The sequence below is a fragment of the Platichthys flesus genome, chromosome 2, assembly GCF_949316205.1.
Source record: "Platichthys flesus chromosome 2, fPlaFle2.1, whole genome shotgun sequence".
NCBI lineage: Eukaryota > Metazoa > Chordata > Actinopteri > Pleuronectiformes > Pleuronectidae > Platichthys > Platichthys flesus.
The window spans coordinates 125259-144970 of NC_084946.1; the positions used below are offsets into that span (position 1 = coordinate 125259).

Genomic DNA, 19712 nt, shown 5'->3' on the forward strand with positions numbered 1-19712 from the left:
GTATCCTAATGGTTAAATGCACATACTTTAAATCGCTTTTGATAAAACGTGACAAAGAAATACAACATTGTACACATAGATAAAATGTCTTTCTACCTCATCTGTAATATTCAAGGTGATGATCTCCCACAGAGCTGTTGATAACAGTCCACATCAAGTCTCTCCACTTCCCTCAGTGTGAAAACATAATTATATAATTAATTGGAGAAGTGTTTACAACACTGATGTGTGGACATTATAATGTTATCACTACTGTCTAATTCACTCTACAACTCCATGACAGACTAAATAAACAATGTGAAAATAGTAATGGCGGATATACCATCCTGTATCAGAATATTGGTGAAACAGTTACTATCACATGAAACGTACACGTGTAGCGTATTGATAGTAACTCATTAAAAAAAATAATGTCACAACCAAAACAAGACTGTCGAGTTATCTTGCTTCAATCTGTTCATTAGACGTGATAAATAAACGGTAACTTTTATAACAATTACATATTACAAAAAACTTGAGGCATGTAAGCATATGATGATAGATAAAGCAATAGGTTATGTTGGATAGTTTCAAGGTTACTTACCTCTAGTTCAGCACCAGCGGCTGGCCAGAAGAAGTGGAGCGATCTTCCTTGCCGCACAGGGCAAACGCAGGCAATGTGGAGACGAGCGCTTGGTCATCGAACGTTCTCTCTTCCCCGACCGCAACAGACTTGAAATTGCCTGTGCTCGGGCCCGTTAGTGCTACAACGTAGCCCTAGTTAGGGCCCGAGCACCGAAATCGGTGGGAGGCCCTATTGAAATTGAAATGATTATTATTATTATTATTATTATTATTTTTCTTAGCTTAAATGAATTGGCTTTTTGAGGGCTTTAATGTGCTCAAAAAGTTGTAGGAGTTTGCAGTAAATTCGAAGGCGGCGTAAAATTACGTATTCTGGAGTATTTTGAAAAGGGCGTGGCAAAATGGCTCAAGAGCGCCACCTACGGAAAAGCCCCTCATTTAGCATTCACCGATCCTCAAAAAAAACAAAGATTATTGTGTATCATGACTAGATGCACAAAAAAGTCCATCAGTGCATTATGAATAACGCAACAGGAAGCCCGCCAGTTTGACTTTAGTGGCCATTTTGGTCATATTCCATATTTTTTCTTTGATGTACTTGTCGTACAGCTTTCATCAGATCAACTTCAAATTTAGACGATCGTCATCACAACAAATTGGAGATCTAAAGTTATTGAAGGATTACGTTTTAGCAAAACCGTCTGACCGTGGTGTGGCGTTAAAGTTTGATGAAACGCCATCAAAACACAAGCTTCCATATTTCAGACATATTTTGTCCAATTGAGTCCAAACTAGACACATTCGACAAGAGTCGCCACCAGAAGACATGGGTGCAGAAATTGTGACTTACAATCACAGCGCCCCCTGGTGGTAACGCGAAATGTCTTATTTTGGTACGTGTTATGTTTTTATGTACTACTCAGACAGCTTTCATCAGATCAACTTAAAAATTAGATGAGACTCTACAAAACAAGATGAAGATCTAAAGTTATCAGAATTTAAACTTTTCATCATACCGTGTGACCGTGGTGAGGTCTCAAAGTTCGACTAAACGCCAATATAAGCGAGCTTCTGTAACTTAGACATATTTTGTCCAATCGACTCCAAACTACACATATAAGACAAGAGTCGCGACCGGAAGACATCTACCTAGAAATCATGACTTAAAAGGAAAGCGCCCCCTGGTGGCATCAGGAAATGTCTTGTTTTGGTCATCTTACTCTTTGATGTATTTCCCTCCAGCCACTTTACTAAACCATGTCAAACTGTGTCAAATTGGTCTCAAGATATTGATAATGTAGGCATAACATTATTGTGACTTTTCATCATGCAGATTGTTAATGGCGTGGCATCAAAGTTCATCAGCTCATCATGACCTATGAAACCCATTTTAACAGAGTTACCCTGAACGCAGCATGAGACCGCTTTCGGTTTGTTACGTCTCACACTTGGATGTATTTCTCCTCATTCACTTTGCTAAACCATGTCAAACTGTGTCACATGGGTCTCAATATATTGATAATGTAGGCATAACATTGCTGTGAGTTTTCATCATGCGGATTATTCATAGCTTTGCAGCAGACTTCTTCAACTCGCCATGACAAACGAAGCTGCATTTAACACAGCTGCAAGTGAACGCCTCATGAGTTACGTCGTCACAAGCTGCGGAGCTGTGTATCACGAAGAACCGGAGAACGGTTGGCGAGTCTGGATGAGAGGACGGCGGCGGAGTCACTGTGGACGTTGTTCGCTCAGCAGGTTAGAGTGTGGGACTCAAAGCTTTTTTCCCCCGTCCGTCGTGTCTTTTCCTGTGTGAACTCTGCCGCTCTCAACAGCAGCACTGGCTATGAGCTAGCTCCTGCTACCTCCAACGAAGCATCTCTCAACTGCTACGTAAGTTAAACGGACACTTCTGACTGACTGTGATGATAAGCAAAAGAGACACTGTGGATGTGTGATGTGTTGTACTGCATTTGTTTGATCTGTTTACTAATACTAGCTCTAATAAATACTGTATAAATTATATTTTGCTCCTGAATTGAACTGTGTTAAAGGGGTTCACATGGAAAATATATGTTCAATTATGTAAAGGGTGATTTTTGTTACTATTATACTAATGGAGATTTAGCACTTGCTACACATTGTAAGAGCAGCTGTTCAAAGGAGCACTACGTCTTTTAAGGCTCTTTATTCAGAGTCACGGTGTTGATGTCCTGTCACGTGTTACAGTGAAAAATAACCGTGTCTCCCACCTTCAGTATTTAAATCGTTAATCTCAGACAGACTTCACTGAATTCTTTTGTTAAATATGAGTAAGTCATAGCCTTGTAACTTTACTAGAACAGACAGTGTCATACAGAGTTGTGGGTTTATATGCACTACCTATTTCCTAATCTGAAATGATTATGCTCTGATTAACTTTGAACTAATATTTTATTTTTACCATTTAAAAGTCTGTTAATTACTTAACCTGGCCCATGTATGACTTTACATATCTGTGTATTGGTTTCATGTTCCTCTAGAAGGTCCAACTTGACACACAACTTGAATCCAACCAGACTGAACACTGACTCCAGGTACAGACCTGATTTCATTACTTAAAAACAATCAAAGTATTGCACATAATACATAATGTATTAAATTATAATGCAATACTTTTAATGTGAAATAGCTCCATTAAAAACATTCATTGTCATGGTAGTGCACGTTTTAATCCAAAAGCATATTCAAATACACAGTTGAATATCCACAGAAAATAAGATTACACACTTTGTTCATATGTAACTCTTCCTCTACAATAATGACGATCACTTTCATGTTTCCTATCATTTTATTAGGGACAGACGAGCCTGAAGGACACAGCTGTGATGACCATGTTCTGTCTCTTATGGCAAAGCAGAAATATAAAACACTGGGTTCTTATCTAAAGTGTATCAAATCAGATCTCCACCATGTTGCTGCTGAGGACATCAGGTGCTGCAGTTCTTCATCTATGAAGAGAAAAAACGCACTGTTAAAGAATGTTTTGTGTTGTGTATAAAGCACAACAGATTTCAGATAGAACTGTTGTACTGTGGTCTTGGTTTATATCCTCATGGTGAAATGTACATATTTTAAGTCCCTTCTGATAAAAGTGCTGAAAGAAATACAACATTGTACAAATACATAAAATGTCTTTCTACCTCATCAGTACTATTCAAGGTGATAATCTCCCACAGACCTATTGATAACAGTCCAAATCAAGTCTTTCCACTTCTCTCAGTGTGAAAACATAATTCTATAATTAATTTGAGAACTGTTTACAACACTGATGTGTGGAGATTAAAATCATACCTAAACTGTCTAATTCACTGTAAAACTCCATGACATTCGCAGGCCATCTGTAGTTAAGGGAGCAACGCATGGAGTGATGTGTAGATTACTAGTTTGATGATGCATGAGGAGAGGCGGTGGTCGAGTGGCAGAAACTTGGACTATGGGCAGAGAAGGTCTCTGGTTCGTCTTTGGTTCGACTCCATGGAGAGACAAAAAAAGTCGAACCTGGATTGATCTGTCCAAAAATCCAAGAGTCTCCCTACCCTCTCTAGTGCCCATGAGCAAGGCACCTCACTCCCCCAACATCTGCTCCCCCGAGCGCCGTACATGGTCGCTCTCTGCTCTGTGTGTCCTGCACCAGATGGGTAAAAAGCAGCGATTAAATGTCCCTACCTGCATGAGTGTGCCTTTGCATGTCTGTGCATGTGTTTTGGATGAATACATGGATTTTAATCTTAATCTTTTAATCTTAATCAGTTGTCTTCCAGTTGACCAGCATGAAGCTGCAGATCTCCACCATGTTGCTGCTGGGGACATCAGGAGCTGCATTAATGAGGAGCAGAAGCGTACTGTTATGAATGTTTTGTGTTGTTTATGAAGCACTACTTATTTCAGCTAGAACCGATGTACTAGGGTCTGGGTTTGTATCCTAATGGTTAAATGCACATACTTTAAATCGCTTTTGATAAAACGTGACAAAGAAATACAACATTGTACACATAGATAAAATGTCTTTCTACCTCATCTGTAATATTCAAGGTGATGATCTCCCACAGAGCTGTTGATAACAGTCCACATCAAGTCTCTCCACTTCCCTCAGTGTGAAAACATAATTATATAATTAATTGGAGAAGTGTTTACAACACTGATGTGTGGACATTATAATGTTATCACTACTGTCTAATTCACTCTACAACTCCATGACAGACTAAATAAACGATGTGAAAATAGTAATGGCGGATATACCATCCTGTATCAGAATATTGGTGAAACAGTTACTATCACATGAAACGTACACGTGTAGCGTATTGATAGTAACTCATTAAAAAAAATAATGTCACAACCAAAACAAGACTGTCGAGTTATCTTGCTTCAATCTGTTCATTAGACGTGATAAATAAACGGTAACTTTTATAACAATTACATATTACAAAAAACTTGAGGCATGTAAGCATATGATGATAGATAAAGCAATAGGTTATGTTGGATAGTTTCAAGGTTACTTACCTCTAGTTCAGCACCAGCGGCTGGCCAGAAGAAGTGGAGCGATCTTCCTTGCCGCACAGGGCAAACGCAGGCAATGTGGAGACGAGCGCTTGGTCATCGAACGTTCTCTCTTCCCCGACCGCAACAGACTTGAAATTGCCTGTGCTCGGGCCCGTTAGTGCTACAACGTAGCCCTAGTTATTATTATTAGGGCCCGAGCACCGAAATCGGTGGGAGGCCCTATTGAAATTGAAATGATTATTATTATTATTATTATTATTTTTCTTAGCTTAAATGAATTGGCTTTTTGAGGGCTTTAATGTGCTCAAAAAGTTGTAGGAGTTTGCAGTAAATTCGAAGGCGGCGTAAAATTACGTATTCTGGAGTATTTTGAAAAGGGCGTGGCAAAATGGCTCAAGAGCGCCACCTACGGAAAAGCCCCTGATTTAGCATTCACCGATCCTCAAAAAAAACAAAGATTATTGTGTATCATGACTAGATGCACAAAAAAGTCCATCAGTGCATTATGAATAACGCAACAGGAAGCCCGCCAGTTTGACTTTAGTGGCCATTTTGGTCATATTCCATATTTTTTCTTTGATGTACTTGTCGTACAGCTTTCATCAGATCAACTTCAAATTTAGACGATCGTCATCACAACAAATTGGAGATCTAAAGTTATTGAAGGATTACGTTTTAGCAAAACCGTCTGACCGTGGTGTGGCGTTAAAGTTTGATGAAACGCCATCAAAACACAAGCTTCCATATTTCAGACATATTTTGTCCAATTGAGTCCAAACTAGACACATTCGACAAGAGTCGCCACCAGAAGACATGGGTGCAGAAATTGTGACTTACAATCACAGCGCCCCCTGGTGGTAACACGAAATGTCTTGTTTTGGTACGTGTTATGTTTTTATGTACTACTCAGACAGCTTTCATCAGATCAACTTAAAAATTAGATGAGACTCTACAAAACAAGATGAAGATCTAAAGTTATCAGAATTTAAACTTTTCATCATACCGTGTGACCGTGGTGAGGTCTCAAAGTTCGACTAAACGCCAATATAAGCGAGCTTCTGTAACTTAGACATATTTTGTCCAATCGACTCCAAACTACACATATAAGACAAGAGTCGCGACCGGAAGACATCTACCTAGAAATCATGACTTAAAAGGAAAGCGCCCCCTGGTGGCATCAGGAAATGTCTTGTTTTGGTCATCTTACTCTTTGATGTATTTCCCTCCAGCCACTTTACTAAACCATGTCAAACTGTGTCAAATTGGTCTCAAGATATTGATAATGTAGGCATAACATTATTGTGACTTTTCATCATGCAGATTGTTAATGGCGTGGCATCAAAGTTCATCAGCTCACCATGACCAATGAAACCCATTTTAACAGAGTTACCCTGAACGCAGCATGAGACCGCTTTCGGTTTGTTACGTCTCACACTTGGATGTATTTCTCCTCATTCACTTTGCTAAACCATGTCAAACTGTGTCACATGGGTCTCAATATATTGATAATGTAGGCATAACATTGCTGTGAGTTTTCATCATGCGGATTATTCATAGCTTTGCAGCAGACTTCTTCAACTCGCCATGACAAACGAAGCTGCATTTAACACAGCTGCAAGTGAACGCCTCATGAGACTTTGAAAAAAGTTACGTCGTCACAAGCTGCGGAGCTGTGTATCACGAAGAACCGGAGAACGGTTGGCGAGTCTGGATGAGAGGACGGCGGCGGAGTCACTGTGGACGTTGTTAGCTCAGCAGGTTAGAGTGTGGGACGCACTCAAAGCTTTTTTCCCCCGTCCGTCGTGTCTTTTCCTGTGTGAACTCTGCCGCTCTCAACAGCAGCACTGGCTATGAGCTAGCTCCTGCTAGCTCCAACGAAGCATCTCTCAACTGCTACGTAAGTTAAACGGACACTTCTGACTGACTGTGATGATAAGCAAAAGAGACACTGTGGATGTGTGATGTGTTGTACTGCATTTGTTTGATCTGTTTACTAATACTAGCTCTAATAAATACTGTATAAATTATATTTTGCTCCTGAATTGAACTGTGTTAAAGGGGTTCACATGGAAAATATATGTTCAATTATGTAAAGGGTGATTTTTGTTACTATTATACTAATGGAGATTTAGCACTTGCTACACATTGTAAGAGCAGCTGTTCAAAGGAGCACTACGTCTTTTAAGGCTCTTTATTCAGAGTCACGGTGTTGATGTCCTGTCACGTGTTACAGTGAAAAATAACCGTGTCTCCCACCTTCAGTATTTAAATCGTTAATCTCAGACAGACTTCACTGAATTCTTTTGTTAAATATGAGTAAGTCATAGCCTTGTACCTTTACTAGAACAGACAGTGTCATACAGAGTTGTGGGCTTATATGCACTACCTATTTCCTAATCTGAAATGATTATGCTCTGATTAACTTTGAACTAATATTTTATTTTTACCATTTAAAAGTCTGTTAATTACTTAACCTGGCCCATGTATGACTTTACATATCTGTGTATTGGTTTCATGTTCCTCTAGAAGGTCCAACTTGACACACAACTTGAATCCAACCAGACTGAACACTGACTCCAGGTACAGACCTGATTTCATTACTTAAAAACAATCAAAGTATTGCACATAATACATAATGTATTAAATTATAATGCAATACTTTTAATGTGAAATAGCTCCATTAAAAACATTCATTGTCATGGTAGTGCACGTTTTAATCCAAAAGCATATTCAAATACACAGTTGAATATCCACAGAAAATAAGATTACACACTTTGTTCATATGTAACTCTTCCTCTACAATAATGACGATCACTTTCATGTTTCCTATCATTTTATTAGGGACAGACGAGCCTGAAGGACACAGCTGTGATGACCATGTTCTGTCTCTTATGGCAAAGCAGAAATATAAAACACTGGGTTCTTATCTAAAGTGTATCAAATCAGATCTCCACCATGTTGCTGCTGAGGACATCAGGTGCTGCAGTTCTTCATCTATGAAGAGAAAAAACGCACTGTTAAAGAATGTTTTGTGTTGTGTATAAAGCACAACAGATTTCAGATAGAACTGTTGTACTGTGGTCTTGGTTTATATCCTCATGGTGAAATGTACATATTTTAAGTCCCTTCTGATAAAAGTGCTGAAAGAAATACAACATTGTACAAATACATAAAATGTCTTTCTACCTCATCAGTACTATTCAAGGTGATAATCTCCCACAGACCTATTGATAACAGTCCAAATCAAGTCTTTCCACTTCTCTCAGTGTGAAAACATAATTCTATAATTAATTTGAGAACTGTTTACAACACTGATGTGTGGAGATTAAAATCATACCTAAACTGTCTAATTCACTGTAAAACTCCATGACATTCGCAGGCCATCTGTAGTTAAGGGAGCAACGCATGGAGTGATGTGTAGATTACTAGTTTGATGATGCATGAGGAGAGGCGGTGGTCGAGTGGCAGAAACTTGGACTATGGGCAGAGAAGGTCTCTGGTTCGTCTTTGGTTCGACTCCATGGAGAGACAACAAAAGTCGAACCTGGATTGATCTGTCCAAAAATCCAAGAGTCTCCCTACCCTCTCTAGTGCCCATGAGCAAGGCACCTCACTCCCCCAACATCTGCTCCCCCGAGCGCCGTACATGGTCGCTCACTGCTCTGTGTGTCCTGCACCAGATGGGTAAAAAGCAGCGATTAAATGTCCCTACCTGCATGAGTGTGCCTTTGCATGTCTGTGCATGTGTTTTGGATGAATAAATGGATTTTAATCTTAATCTTTTAATCTTAATCAGTTGTCTTCCAGTTGACCAGCATGAAGCTGCAGATCTCCACCATGTTGCTGCTGGGGACATCAGGAGCTGCATTAATGAGGAGCAGAAGCGTACTGTTATGAATGTTTTGTGTTGTTTATGAAGCACTACTTATTTCAGCTAGAACCGATGTACTAGGGTCTGGGTTTGTATCCTAATGGTTAAATGCACATACTTTAAATCGCTTTTGATAAAACGTGACAAAGAAATACAACATTGTACACATAGATAAAATGTCTTTCTACCTCATCTGTAATATTCAAGGTGATGATCTCCCACAGAGCTGTTGATAACAGTCCACATCAAGTCTCTCCACTTCCCTCAGTGTGAAAACATAATTATATAATTAATTGGAGAAGTGTTTACAACACTGATGTGTGGACATTATAATGTTATCACTACTGTCTAATTCACTCTACAACTCCATGACAGACTAAATAAACGATGTGAAAATAGTAATGGCGGATATACCATCCTGTATCAGAATATTGGTGAAACAGTTACTATCACATGAAACGTACACGTGTAGTGTATTGATAGTAACTCATTAAAAAAAATAATGTCACAACCAAAACAAGACTGTCGAGTTATCTTGCTTCAATCTGTTCATTAGACGTGATAAATAAACGGTAACTTTTATAACAATTACATATTACAAAAAACTTGAGGCATGTAAGCATATGATGATAGATAAAGCAATAGGTTATGTTGGATAGTTTCAAGGTTACTTACCTCTAGTTCAGCACCAGCGGCTGGCCAGAAGAAGTGGAGCGATCTTCCTTGCCGCACAGGGCAAACGCAGGCAATGTGGAGACGAGCGCTTGGTCATCGAACGTTCTCTCTTCCCCGACCGCAACAGACTTGAAATTGCCTGTGCTCGGGCCCGTTAGTGCTACAACGTAGCCCTAGTTATTATTATTTTTCTTAGCTTAAATGAATTGGCTTTTTGAGGGCTTTAATGTGCTCAAAAAGTTGTAGGAGTTTGCAGTAAATTCGAAGGCGGCAAAAATTTACGTATTCTGGAGTATTTTGAAAAGGGCGTGGCAAAATGGCTCAAGAGCGCCACCTACGGAAAAGCCCCTCATTTAGCATTCACCGATCCTCAAAAAAAAAAAAGACTATTGTGTATCATGACTAGATGCACAAAAAAGTCCAACAGTGCATTATGAATAACGCAACAGGAAGCCGCCAGTTTGCCTTTAGTTGCCATTTTGTTCATATTCGATATTATTTCTTTTAAGTACTCCTCCTACAGCTTTCATCAAATCAACTTACAATTTAGACGATCGTCATCACAACAAAATGGAGATCTAAAGTTATTGAAGGATTAAGTTTTAGCAAAACCGTCTGACCGTGGTGTGGCCTCAAAGTTTGATGAAACGCCATCAAAACACGGGCTCCTGTATCTTGGACATATTTTGTCCAATCGAGTCCAAACTATACACATAAGACAAGACTCGCGACCTGAAGACATCGGTACAGAAATCGTGACTTAAAATCACTGCGTCCCCTGGTGGCAACAGAAAATGTTTTTTTTTTATACGTCTTACACTTTGATTTACTTGTCGTAGGGCCTTCATCAGGTCAACTTAAAAATTACATGAGTCTCCTCAAGACAACATGAAGATGTAAAGTTATCAAAAAAACAACTTTTCGCCACACCGTCTGACCGTGGCGTGCCCTTAAAGTTTGATGAATAACATTAAAACACGGCATTCATTTTAACGGAGTTACCATGAACGCATCATTAGACCGCATTGTTTTGGTCAACTCACACCTGGAGTTATTTTTATTCAGCCACTTTGCGAAACCATTTCAAACTGTGTGAAATGGGTCTCAAGATATTGATAGTGTAGGCATAAGATTGCTGTGACTTTTCATCATGATGATTAACTGCTTGGCAGCTGAGGTCATCATCTCGACATGAAAAACGAAACTCAATTGAACACAGCTGCAAGTGAACGCATCATAAGACTTTGAAAAAAGTTACAGCGTGACAAGCTGCGGAGCTGTGGGTCACGGGGAACCGGAGAACTGTTGGCGAATCTGGATGAGAGTTCGGCGTCAGAGTTACTGTAGACGTTGTTCGCTCAGCAGGTTAGAGTGTCTCCACGCTCTTTTCCCCTCTCCCCTCGTGTTTCTTCCTGTGTGAACTCTGCCGCTGCCTTTGTCAACATCAGCACTGGCTATTAGCTAGCTCCTGCTAGCTCCAACAAAGCATCTCTCAACTGCTACGTAAGTGAAACGGACACTTCTGACTGACTGTGATGATAAGCAAAAGAGACACTGTGGACTGACTGTGCAGAGTACAGTGCGCGGCACACACTCTAAGAACAATTCCATAGCGACAGTGAGACTGCATGCTGGTGCACGTGTGGTGTGTTGTACTGCTATTTGTTTGATCTGTTTACTAATACTAGCTCTAATAAATACTGTATAAGTTATATTTTGCTCCGGAATTGAACTGTGTTAAAGCGGTTCACATGGAAAATATATGTTCAATTATGTGAAGGGTGATTTTCATTACTATTATACTAATGGAGATTTAGCACTTGCTACACATTGTAACAGCAGCTGTGCAAAGGAGCACTACGTATCCTAAAGCCTGAAACATGCTTCTGCGACTGCGTCTGCGTCTTTTCACGCCGCTGTGGCGCAAGACTCGTTTTCATTCATGCTTCCCCAACCGTTGCGCGTCTTACAAAGCAATTCCGCGCCAGAACACTAGGCGGAGTAATGCTTTTTGTCGAGACGACCTTAGAGACGCCTTCTTTCTTCTTCGTCGATTGTTTATTCACATAGCCACTGCGGCTCCTCGTAGCCTTTTTCTGGCGGACAAATCCGCCAGTCAGTGACAGGTTATACAAGTGATCATACTATCGGATATCTTCTGCCAAGTGCTCTTCTATTTGGTCCATATTCGTTCTTCTAAATCTTCCGTGATTTCTGCCGGTATTATGGGGCATGAAACCGGAAATGCAGCTCCAGAAGGGATGTAGAGCAGACCAATCACAGCCTTGCGGGCTGAGTGAGCTTGCGGAGCTTTGACGTAAATTTTAGAAAAGGGGGTCGACACCCGTCAGCACGTAGGAAGGGATACATAAGCACGTAAGGGACCCGGAAGGGCTCTTGCGCTTACGGGCCCGTGAAAACGCAGAAGCATGTTTCAGGCTTTAGGCTCTTTATTCAGAGTCACGGTGTTGATGTCCTGTCACGTGTTACAGTGAAAAATAACCGTGTCTACTAGTGTTTACATCGTTAATCTCAGGCAGATTCCCTGAATTATTTTGTTAAATATAAATACATTATAGCCTTGTAACTTTATTAGAACAGACAGTGTTCATAGATAATTTGAAAATGATGTGCACTACCTATTTCCTAAGATGAAATGATTATGATCTGATTATTTTTATGTTTCCTCTCATTTTATTAGGGACGGACGAGCCTGAAGGACACAGCTGTGATGACCAATTGACCATGTTTTGTCTCTTATGGCAAAGCAGAAATATTAAACACTGGGTTCTTATCTAAAGTGTATCAAATCAGAAAGCAAAAGATACACATTGTTGTTATAAGTTTTTATTATTTTAACCAACCATAATGAAGATAGAAATGAATTGTTATCCATGACAATTAACAATGATTGCCACCACTAAACAGTTGCAGGCCATCTTTATATAAGACTAATTTCACAGTGTTGTGTAGCTTCTGATGATGATGACATCGTCCACATGTTGACCAGCATGAAGCTGCAGATCTCCACCATGTTGCTGCTGAGAACATCAGGTGCTGCAGTTCCTCATCTATAAAGAAAACAACCGCACTGTTAAAGAATGTTTTGTGTTGTGTATGAAACACAACTACTTTCAGATAGATTGGATGTACTGACATCTGTGTTTGTGCCCTCATGGTTACATGCACATCTTTTACGTCGCTTTTCCTAAAACTTCTGAAGGACATACAACATTGTAAACATTGATCAAATGTCTTTCTACCTCATCTGTAATATTCAAGGTAATAACTCCACAGGGCTATTGATAACAGTCCACATCAAGTCTCTCCACTTCACTGTGTGAAAACATCATTATATAATTCATTTGAGAAGTGTTTACAACACTGATGTGTGCAGATTATAATCATATCTACACTGTCTTCACTGTAAAACTCCATGACAGCCTAAATAAACGCCGTGGGAATAGTAATGGTGGATATACCAACCTGTAACAGAATAATGGTGAAACATAGTTACTATCACATGCAACTTACATGTGTAGCATTTTGGTATTAACTTATTACAATAACACATAAAGTCACAACCAAACATACGACTCTGCAGCTAACTTGCTTCAATCTGTTCATTATACGTGTTAAAAGTAAGTTTTATAACCATTTTATATTAAAGCCTTGAGGCATGTCAGCATATGATGATATATAAAGCAATAGATTTTGTCATCTATTTTCAAGGTTACTTACCTTTAGTTCATAGAGCCACCTGCTGCCTACAGGAACTGAAGCGACAATCCTTGCAGCAGTGCACAAACTCATGCAACACACAGACAAGACAGCGTCGCAACCTGAAGACAACAACACAGAAATCTTGACTTAAAAATGTGAGCGCCCCCTGGTGGCAGCAGGAAATGTCTTGTTTTTGGTACATGTTCTATTTTTATGTACTTCTCGGAGAGCTTTCATCAAATCAACAAAAAATTTAGATGAGTGTCAACACAACAAGATGGAGATAAAAAGTTATCAAAGAAACAACTTTCTCACACACCGTCTGACCGTGGCGTGGCGGCAAATTGTGATGCACGCCATGAAAACAAAAGCTTCTATATCTTAGACATATTTGGTCCCATCGACTCCAAACTAGACATGTAAGACAAGAGTCGCGACCTGATGACATCTACAAAGACACCATGACTTAAAATCATAGCGCCACCTGCTGGCTACAGGAAGTGACGCGTTTATTCTTGCTGCAGAGCTTAAAACGCACGCAAGGCAGAGACGTGCGCTTGGTCATCGATCGCTCTCTCTTCCCCGACCGCAACAGACTTGAAATTGCCTGTGCTCGGGCCCGTTAGTGCTACAACGTAGCCCTAGTTATTATTATTTCCCTTTGGGGGGCTTTGTCAGGGTCTAGACATGCTCAAAAAGTTGTGAAACTTTGCAGGAAATTCAAAGTCTGCGGATATTTTAGTATTCTGGAGAAATTTGAATTGGGCGTGGCAAAATGGCTCAACAGCGCCCCCTGAAACCAGCCCCTAGGTTTCCCCTTCTTCGATCTTTACCAAAATCGGGACATAGGTGTATCGTGACCAGTCATGAAAAAAAGTCTCAAGGAGCATTATGAAAAAAACAACAGGAAGTCTGCCATTTTGAATTTAGTGTCCATTTTAGCCATATTCTACTTTTTTGGTTTTATGTACTTGTCGTAGAGCTTTTATCTGATCAACTTCAAATTCAGATGAGTGTCATCACAACAACATTGAGAAAAAAATGATCAAGGGAATTTTTTTTCGTCACACCGTGTGACTGTGGCGTGGCGTCAAAGTTTGATTAAACGCCATCAAAACACGGGCAACTGTATCTCGAACATACATCTTGAACGCGTCCAATCGCGTCCAAACTAGACATGTAAGACAAGAGTCCTGGCCTGATGACATCTACACAGAAATCATGACTTGAAATCACAGCGCCCCCTGGTGGCAACAGGAAATGTCTTTTTTTTTGCATGTCTTACACTTGGATGTATTTCTCCTCATCCATTGACCTCAACCATGTCAAACTTTATCAAATGGGTCTCAAGACATTGATAATGAAGGCATAAGATAACTGTAACTTTTCGTCAAACGCCATATTAATGGCGGGGCATCAAAGTTCATCAACTCGCCATGAAACACGAAATTGCTGTAACTTCAGTGTTAATGGTTCTATCTCACTCAAACTACATGTGTTTAGCAAAATCCCCCCCCCTGAAGATATTCAAATGGTTTTAGGGAATGGGCGTGGCAAAACAACTGACTAGTGCCCCCTAATGGGCAGCCCCGACACTACGATTGGCCGACATGTACAAAAATCGTTTTGGTCATGTGTCTTTTTATAACAAACAAATAAGTCTCTTGGATAGATATGCTAGACCAAACAGGAAGCCCGCCATTTTGAATTTAGTGGCCATTTTAGCCATATTCCACATTTTTTCTTTGATGTACTTGACGTAGAGCTTTCATCTGATCAATTTCAAATTCAGATGAGTGTCATCAAAACAAGATTAAGAAAAAAAGTGACTAAGGGATTTTTTTTCCATCACACCGTGTGACCGTGGCGTGGCGTCAAAGTTTGATTAAACGCCATCAAAACATGAGCATCTGTATCTCGAACATACATGGTCCAATCAAGTCCAAACTAGACATGTAAGACAAGAGTCCCGGCCTGATGACATCTACACAGAAATCATGATTTGAAATCACAGCGCCCCCTGGTGGATAGAGGAAGTGACATGTTTTATATTTTGATGAACTGCTCCTGGCTGCTTTACAATATACAGCTCAAATGACCTCAGTCAAGTCATTGGATCAAGGTCAGAATTGTGACATTTCCTCAAACCATGTAAACATTGATGTTTGGCGAAGGATCATCCTTCGCCAGACGAGGCGATGTTTTCATAAGTCCACTGTGCATTGTCCTATTACTACCACACTTCTGTCACATGATAAAAGTACAAGCCTGAACAGCTCTGTGTGTCAATATTTCCTCAGTGTAATAGCGCCACCTACTGATTCGCCAGGAAACAGGAAGTACTTTGTTAATCCACTCTGCATTATCCAACCGGCTCCAAACTACTGACCTATAATCACAATACTGATCTGAACAGCTCCACATATAAATATTAGTTCAGGGTCATAGCGCCAGCTACTAAACAGTGTGAAAATTACGTTGTGGTAAAATTGTCCAATTGACACAAAATTGCTCACGCTATATCAGAGCGGCTACTTGAACAGATCTATATGTCTGTGTGTAATAATAGTGATGGCACCACCTACTGGCAAACCTACTGCCGCAGAGCGCAAAATGGATGCAACGCGGAGACATGCGCTTAGTCATCGATCACTCTCTCCACCGACCGCAACAGGCTTCAACGTGCGGGCGCTCGGGCCCGCCAGTGCTACAACGTAGCCCTAGTTCATTATGAGTCTTTTGAACATAAGTTCTTTAAACATAAATGGAGCCAGAGATGCTGTGAAGAGGTCTCTGGTGTTCCAGCAATTAAAGCTGAAAGGAACTGAAGTGATTTCCCTACAGGAAACACATAGTGACACTAACAATGAGAACGACTGGAAAATAGAGTGGGAGGGGCAGGTGGTCCTGAGCCACCTACGCATAAGCAGTGTGGGGGTGGGCATCACCTTCTCCAGGAGCTTCCCACCAGAGTCTTTAGAAGTGGAGGAGGTGGTGGAGGGCAGACTACTGATGGTGAGGGCAAAGGTCGAGGAGTTTTATTTTGTTTTTATGAATGTGTATGCTCCGGTCTCAGGACCTGACAGAGTCTGTTTTTTAAAGGTTTTAGACACGGCGTTAAGCAAAGTTAAGATGGATGATTTTTTATTTTTAGGAGGAGATTTTAACTGTACAGAAGATGATGTTTTAGACAGGAACCACCTGGAGCCCCACAGAGCTTCACAGAGTGCACTGAGACACCTGCTGCAGGCCCATGATCTGTGTGATGTGTGGAGAAGAATGAATGACAGTAATACAGTACACCTGGACTCATTGCCGAGGGGATCTCATTTCCATGGCGAGGTTGGATCGGTTTTATTGTTTTAAACATAATTTTAGCATCTTCAGAAAGTGCAGTATACTCCCAGTTGGTTTTACAGATCACGCGCTGGTTGTGTGTAAAGTTTTTATCTCTAAGTTAAGATCTAGAAGTGCATACTGGCATTTTAACACGTCTCTTTTATGTGATGCACATTTTAAGGATGTACGTCGTAGGGAGAGGGACCGTGGAGATGGACTCAGCTAAGGTTTCTGCCGTCACCACTTGGCCCACCCCTGATTCCCGCAAGCAGCTTCAACGTTTCCTGGGCTTCGCCAACTTCTACCGGAGGTTCATCAGGGGCTACAGTTCGGTGGCGGCCCCCCTCACTGCTCTTACCTCCTCCAAGGTGCCTTTTCTCTGGTCAACGGCCGCCAATGACTCTTTTCAGGCCTTGAAAACAGGATTCTCCTCGGCCCCCATCCTCCGAATGCCGGACCCTGAACTGCAGTTCGTGGTCGAGGTGGACGCTTCTGACCTGTCTGCTGGTTCCCGCAACGTCAAGCCCGACACCCTGTCCCGTCGGTTCTTGGAAGAGGAGGGGGACAGGACCGACCCAGACACTATCCTGCCTTCTTCCTGTCTGGTGGCCACACTCACATGGGAGATAGAGGAGAGGGTCAGGGCCGCCGCCCAAGACGAGGCTGGACCCAGTGCTTGCCCTCCCGACCGTCTGTTCGTCCCACCGGACCTCCGGTCCGAGGTCCTACAATGGGCCCACAGCACTCATCTTACCTGTCATCCAGGGATCCAACGGACCAAGGACGTCGTGCAGCGCCGGTTCTGGTGGACGTCACTGGATGAGGACATTCGGGGGTTCATCAATGCCTGTCCCACCTGCAACCAGCACAAGCCGGCTCACCATGCCCCTGCCGGTCTTCTACATCCTCTGCCTGTGCCTCATCGTCCCTGGTCGCACATTTCTTTCGACTTTGTCACCGGTCTACCACCATCCAGCGGCAACACTACTATCCTGACGGTGGTAGATCGGTTCAGCAAGATGGCACATTTCGTGCCCCTGCCCAAACTTCCATCTGCCAAGGAGACGGCTAAACTAATCCTTCTCCATGTCATCCGTCTCCATGGCATCCCGGTGGATGTGGTCTCTGATCGGGGTCCCCAGTTCGCCTCAGTGTTCTGGAGGGAGTTCTGCTCGCTCCTGGGAGCCACCGTCAGCCTGTCCTCAGGGTACCACCCCCAGTCCAACGGCCAGACTGAACGCAAGAATCAGGAGATGGAAACTGCACTCCGCTGCATGACGTCTCAAGACCCTACTCGCTGGTCCGAACAACTTCTGTGGGTAGAATATGCCCACAACACTTTGACCAGCTCCGCCACCGGTCTCTCCCCCTTTGAGTGCACCTATGGGTTCCAGCCACCACTTTTTCCTGCACTGGAGAAAGAAGCATCCTGCCCCTCTGTCCAGAGCTTCATCCGCCGTTGTCGCAGGACTTGGACCCGAGCCAGGGCAGCTCTACTCCGGGCCGCTGACCGCTACACCGCAACATCCAATCGCCACCGCTCCAAGGCCCCGGACTACCAGCCGGCTCAGAAGGTTTGGCTCTCCACCCGTGACATTCCCCTCTGGGTGGAATCCAAGAAACTGGCTCCTCGCTTCATCGGCCCGTTCGAGATCCAGGAGATCTTCAACCTGGTGGCAGTGAGGCTCAAACTCCCAAGATCCATGCGGGTTCATCCCACGTTTCATGTTTCCAAAGTCAAACCGGTCCGAGAAAGCGCCCTGGTCCCTGCCGTGCCGCCTCCACCGCCTCCTCGCCTCATCGATGGAGGTCCCTCCTACACTGTCCGTCGCATCCTGCAGTCTCGCCGGCGTGGGAGGGGATTCCAGTACTTGGTGGACTGGGAGGGTTACGGTCCTGAAGAAAGGTCCTGGGTCCCCGGGAGGAACATCGTGGACCACACCCTCATCAGGGACTTCCATCGACGCAACCTCACCCAGACGTCCAGAACCAGGCCACCTTCCAGACCACATCCTCCGACAGAGTCCCCGAACGACAGCGACGACGCCGAGGACGGGGCAGGGCCCCCTACTCTGAGGAGGACGACGACACTCTCCCCGGGACCATGGAGGTAGAGATGGAAACTGGACTCTCGGACGAGTATTAGCCCTCCTCCGGGCCCCCGCCTCCTACCCGGTTTGGTCCATTCGTCTTGGGAGCCGTCCCTTGAGGGGGGGGGGGTTCTGTCACAGTCTGCTCATCTCCTGTCTGCTGGTATTTTTCCACTCACCTGTCTCTGCTCCACTCTGCCAGTCAGCCACACCTCCTCATCAGGGCAACTCTCCACACCTGTGTCAGCCCTGGCTGCATTTAAGCCTGCTCCTGTCTCTGCTTCAGTGCTATATTGTTCTTGTGTCATGCCTGACTTTCCAGCGTATTTTCCCCGGACTGATCACCTGTTGCCGACCCCGTCGATCCCTGACCTGCCTACCTCGTCTTTGCCCTGGACATTACCTCAGCCTTCTGACTTCGACCACAAGTTTTGTCTTTTCCCTATCGTTTGCAGTTTCAGGACCGCAGCTGCAGCCACATCGTGGGTCATGATGGTGGATTGCAGATCGTGTTAACTGATCATTATCAAATTGGCGGATCGTATTGGCGGATCCTGGATCGTATTGGTAGCTGATCATGATGGTGGATCCTTAAAGTGGTGATGGATCATGACGATGGATTTTGGATTAAGGTGACTTCTGGTTGTTGTGGTGGACCCTGATCTTGGAGCTGATTGATTGATGTGGACGCATACTTATCGGCTCAAAATACAGAGATCAGAAAAATCTGAAAGTGTCTGTCTGAAATTATAGTTTTTTAATAAAAAGAAAATAGTGATATGAAATTCAACAATACTTAAAAAACTTGTTACTTCGAGGTAGGATAAGCTGAGTTTTGACATTTTTATTAATTTTTTTTTGTTATTTACCATTTGATGTATGTAAAATGAATCTGCGAAACAAATCCA

At 42.5% G+C, this 19712-nt stretch overlaps 1 long non-coding RNA gene across 1 annotated transcript; it reads right to left on the reverse strand.

Moving 5' to 3' along the window:
* Window positions 1-12483: 12483 nt before the first annotated feature.
* LOC133974005 (uncharacterized) lies at window positions 12484-14479 on the reverse strand. The gene is made up of 2 exons (XR_009924631.1): window positions 13394-14479; window positions 12484-12723 (listed from the first exon to the last, which is right to left on the reverse strand). It is a non-coding gene; the product is annotated as an uncharacterized LOC133974005 (long non-coding RNA).
* Window positions 14480-19712: the final 5233 nt, after the last annotated feature.